Genomic DNA, 6140 nt, shown 5'->3' with positions numbered 1-6140 from the left:
ATTAATAATGATAATTTTCAACTAATATTTATTAATATAAGTAATAACTAATATTTGTTAATAATTATTTATGATTAGTAATAATAATTAATATTAATGAGAGTTATTATTTGGAAAAATTGACAATAAGCACCAAGTAGTATTTCAATAAGCTAACTTATATTCATCCGAACATGTATCCAAAAAATAAATTAACTTAAACTTATGTTTACCAAACAATACCTATATATGTTAAATAGATGGTATCTAATATGATCATATATCTTCTTTGACAGTGCTTACGTCTAACAAAATCAACATGTTTAGGAACAAATTCAATCATATGGAGACGATGGAAGAGGAACAAGAGAGTAATCTGGATGTGGTGTTGTACAATGGTAAGTGATCAACACTTAATAGGAATGACAACGGGCCGGTTATTGGTATCTCCGTCCCTGAAACTGATAACTAAAACCGTCCCCATAATCACCCTGATCCCCGTCGGGGATCCCCATCGGGTCCCTGCAGTTTCCACGATCCTCGTTGGGGAACCCGTTAAGGGTAAAAATCATTTTTTTTCCTGTTCACCATTAGTTATAACCGAATCTGAATCCCGAAACTGATCTAAGAAAAATTACAATATGTTAATATTCACAATTAAAAATAAATTACAATTTTTTTAAAGATGTAAGTTTAAATGTCTCAAACATAATCGAACCAGTTACAAACAATGTATTATATTACAATATAAAGTAACCATAAATTTAAACATCATACAACTAACATCACGATTTCACGATTAGACAAATAAACTTGACTTTTTCATGAGCCTTATTTGGGTTGTTGAGATAAAATGGAAAAAAGTCTTTTAAAATTAAATATTACCATTTTCTTTTAATGATATATATATATATATATATATATATATAAATTAATATGCATACACATATCAGGCGTTAAAATCCCCGAATTTGTCCCCAATCCCCGCCCACCCCCGATAAAATATCCCTGAACCCAGCCCAAAAGTTTCGGTTTTCGGTTTTCATCATCAGTTTCGGGGTTTTCTTTGCCATCCCCAACACTGAAGGACGAAGACGATGGTGAGTTTCTCCAGCGTAGGGCGATGTGGTGGGCAAGCGGAGAAGGAAGGAGACGTTGTTTAAGGAAGAGATGGCGAACGGTGGTCGTAGGTTTCTCCAAAGGGCTCTTGCAAGGTCGAGGGTTTCTTCGGGGTTTTAGAGGTCGTACGTTTTATGTATCATTTTGTAATGTTTATATATCGATTATTGTATATATGTATAATATCTTTTAATTTTTTAACTAGAACTGGAGGAAAAGTGAATGACTAAAATACCCCTTTAATTTAAGCCACTTTTTTTTACCAGCAAAGAAAGGCGAAATATTATAAAAAGACTAGCAAGACGCTAGCAAAGAGAGAGTACAGGCAAAAAACAAGACATGGGGGAATTACACCACTCTATCCAACTATTCACCAAAACACCTTTCGGCACCCTATTTTTAAACCAGAAAAAAGAATATACCTGAAGCTGGCCTGCGAGAAAAGTAGCCGAATTCTGAGAGGGAGCTAAGAAAATTTACGGTTGCGCAAGTTCCAAATAATACAGAAGAACCCGTACACCACTCCGATAAACGCCTTTTTACACATGGAAGTCCCAGCCACCTCCGAGCTATGGTCAAGAAGATTGTCGATCGAATTCACCTGTTCTATATCCACTTTCCACCATATGCACAGGTCCTTGAGCATTTTCCGAGATATCGAGCATCCTATGAATAAGTGTTCCTCGTCTTCTTAGGTACATTCACACACATGGCACAAAGATGAGAGGCAAACCACACCTCTTTTTAAGAGATTGTTTTTGGTCGGAAGCCTTTTGTGAAGCAGACGCCAAGCTAAAATGTTAAATTTTTGTGGGAACCCAATTGACCCACCAAGAGGTTCGGAAACTAACCTGGTCTAGCGAAAGGTCATCGTATGCGGCTCTCGTCGAAGAGACCGAGAAGGTACCGTGAGAATCCAGAGCCCATCGCCATGAAAAGTCGATCCCATTTGGCCTTTGTTCTCTTTGAAACCAGTCCGTGAAAGGAAGATTAAGTTTATTGAATTCCCTATGGATTTTAAAATGTTCCTCCAAAGCCCCTGGAATCTGCCACATCTGGCCAGATTATTCAAACCTCCATCTTCTCCGTGTAGAGCAGTGATAACCCGTCGCCAAATGTGATTATGCTCAGTTTTGAATCGCCTAACTTAATATTTTTATAAGAGTTAGGCAAGAGACCAAAAATGTCATAAACTACAAACCACAGGGTTGTAATAAGTAATTGTATTAAATGGGGGAATTGATACGATATAAATATAAACCACATGGACAAAACATGTAACTTGCTCTACTAATTAAGTGGAAGGAGTAAATTAGAAAACTCTCCTTGTATTTATATTCAAAATGTAATTTAAAAGAAGTTAATTGTAAAAAAATCTTAATTTATTCACCAGGAGTATTTACCCAAATGCTTACCTGGTAAGCGTTTATCGGTAGGAGTTAACACTATAATCTATTTTACTAGGTAAGATTGAAGTATTTTAAAACGATACCATATGCAACAATTTACCCTGTAAACGATTACTCGGGTAAGAGTGCCCACCATCACTTACCGGGTAAGACTCTCTATCATTATCATCACTCTTACCGGGTAAGATTTTCGGCCCTTGCCATGTGCACCAGGTGAGGAAAATTACCCGCTCAGCACTTACCAGGTAAGTGTTTGTATGAGGATTTAAAATAATTTTATATCATGGTAACGGAATTATAAGCACACAATTTTTAACTTTTTGAAATTCCCACCAAAGATTCACATGCATGAAATTTAAGAAACAAAAACACACCAATAAAGAGGTTTAGAAATCGACATTTGTAGCGTAAACCAGAGAAGGATGGATCTTTTGGATAACAAGGAGCCAACGTAGCCTCCCTCTGTCGAAAAGTCCATATCCTAGCAACACTCCAATACCAGCAAGGTGCTTGTCTTCAATCCTCTGGAGTTTTCGGATTTTTTCTACACTTAGAAAAACTAAGTAAAAGAACTCCACAAATATCTTGTACATAGAAGTGTTTTGGAAGAAAGCTTTCCAAAAGTCTCAACCAACCAATTTGTCTAAAATATGCATGTTTATATATACGACAGTGACAAAGGGTTACCTTGTTTTCTCACTTTTTTAGCCGATCTCAAGGAACAAAGGAAGTGTTCCACCTTTTTGCCGTTCTCCTATGCTTATATTATATATTAAACAACCCATGTGTTTTTTTTTCCTAAAAGAGATGAGAAGTCAAAATAGACATGCATGCGTTACTCTTCACACTTGATTTTATTGATCGATGGTTAAAAATGAATATGAGCTAAAAAACAATTAATACACCCCTAGCTAAATTAGAGTTGAAAAGGGTAAAATGGTCAAAATATATTTTTGAATATTTATTTTCATTTTCGGTTAAATTTTTTATTTTTGGTAATAATTAATTATACACTTCATAGGTCAAGCCTACTTAATATACAAGTCAAAACCTACGTTCTGATACCATATTTGTAACATCACATGTCCACTTGGTTCGGAACGGGGATATCACTAACGGGACTTAAGGTAAAGACACAATTAATTTACAGCTACTAATAAACTCCAAATATAGATTACAACTTTTAAAGCATGCTTTACAACCCAAAATTTAAAGTTTCAAAAAATGTTTATAAACTTAGAACATTTATATCTTAAGGCGAGTTTGAAAACTCTAAAAGTTGCACGCTCGATTTCAAGTCTCGCCCCTATCAGTCAATTGAACCTACCGTGTTAGAAGACAAGAAACATAGGTGAGCACAGAGCTCAGTGAGCAGATTATAATATGAATTCAGAATCACAATAAGTAACATGATAACAAAACGGAAGGCTTACAATTCAATTAAATTAAATTCATAGAAACTCGAGATGATTCACAATTTTGCTTCAAAACATGATATAAACAAAGTCTGTCAATTCCTGTTCGAGTGTTTATGGGGTGGCCAAACCACACAAACTATTGGATTGGCGGGCGAGCACACACCTGAGTCCCTTGTGTATTTAAGCCATATGGTGGGTAAATATTCTAGATCGATCCATCCACCATCGAGCCAATAGATTCGGCCTAGCCCCCAAGGTCGAGTTAAAGAAAGCCATTATTGGACCTAACACTTGTGAACCGAGTTCACCTGGAGGATGTCATGACTACAAAGTCGCCATAAAAGGCATCCTAACTAATGTTCCCATTAATTGAGTAATGTTTAAAACAAAGAAAAATAAACATATGCCACTACCAAAATGACATTCATAAAAAGTCAAGTTTTAATATACTTCACAAAACTCAAAAACCACTTCAAATATGAGAATCAATTTACCAAAACTTAAAAATATTAAAACATAAGATTCAATAGACTAAACAAGTGTTTATAATAAAGATTCAAGAGTATATATATATATATATGTGTGTGTGTGTGTGTGTGTGTGTGTGTTCATCACGTTAAAATGATCAATCACAAGGCGATGAACCACCTTTTATGAATGATCAAATTTAAGTCAAGTGTAGCGAAAGGAATGAAATGAGTACACAACAATTAGCAGGGTTGGTCCTAAGATTTTTAATGTCCTGTGCGAAAATAATAAAAAATGGCCCTAAGTCAATGAAACAACGAAACATGCGATTTTTTTAAAGAGTTTAGAACATATTCAAGCTAAGTATCTCATCTCCATGTTGATTTTTATTAGTTATAATAAAAAAAAATACAATGGAGGAACATAAAAGCCAAAACTCCGAATACAAAATATAAAAGGATAAAATGATAAATTCTGGATTAAGATCGTGTTTCCTTCTTTTTCAGTTTTCCCTTTTTCAAAATTGAAATTAACAAAATATAAACTTTATTTAAATATATGGGACTTAAAAGACAAAGAAAACTATAATAAGTTTTTAACTAAAATAGTAATTTACATCTAAATTACTGTCATAGTAAGCAACAAGTAAAACTCAAAAGTTACAAGTCTAAGAACTAAAGGCTAAGGCCCTATCTGTTAGCAGCTTAATAAGTTTAATGAAATAGACAGCTTATTCACTCAACTATGCATGACTGTTTCATAGTGGCTTAATGATATAGAAAGTGACTTCTCCACTAAGCTTTTAGGGGGAACTTTATATAAAAAGTCAAGTTTTTTTTTCAAACATGTCTCTTCCAACTAAAAAAACGCTCCTTACATCTGGAAAACAAACTCTCCCAACAAAAACTTTTCCAACTTATACAAACAGATTAATTCATACAGACAACTTTATACAAACAAAAATTTTTCCAACTTTTTCCAACGATGTGCATTCAATATTAATAACTACTAGGCCTTGAGCCTGTTTTTATAGTTAACGTTCAGTTGTCCAATACCCAATTAAACCTCAAACTAGTAATAAGTGACAACTAGATGCCCATTTAGGTTTTGATACCCTGTGCGGCCACAAGGGTTGCACGTGGCCAGGGCCGGCCCTGACAATTAGCTGCCCAAAAGATAAAGAAAGTGAAATCCATACTTTAGATGAATTTGAAAAGTAACACACGATCAAACAAGACTCACGATTTAGTTTTACTTGCTCGTGTGCCTAAAGAAACCATAAATTGCTATTACTTGAAGAATATAAAACCCTTTATCTAATTCTTTTAGTAAGTTATTAAGATCCAAAATGTTTCTAAACAACTTAGCTTTTAAGAGGGATAACTGGATACACATTGAAAAATCAAATTCAACACTTAGTCTAGTGTAGTTTCATACTTGCACTTAACAACTTATGTCCTTGTTTTTTAGCACATTTCTCCTACTTAGAAGTTAATAAAGATTCTATTATATAAATAAAAGTTTTAGTATGGTCTCTTAATAGTATAGTCGTTTTGAAATCACCTAATTTGGAGCATTCATCTATTTTATACGAATTTTAAAAAACAATGAGTTGATTCCGAGTACACTGTGACTAGTCTCCAGAACTAGGGGTGTTCGCGGTCCGGTTTGGGCGGTTTAACCCCTCAAACCACAAACCAAACCGTAATGGCGGTTTATAAAATTTTCAAACCGAGCGGTTTGACAT

This window comes from Cynara cardunculus, assembly GCF_001531365.2.
Source record: "Cynara cardunculus var. scolymus isolate 2C chromosome LG 2, CcrdV1, whole genome shotgun sequence".
Taxonomy (NCBI): Eukaryota; Viridiplantae; Streptophyta; class Magnoliopsida; order Asterales; family Asteraceae; genus Cynara; species Cynara cardunculus.
Note: the sequence above shows the minus strand (reverse complement) of the source record.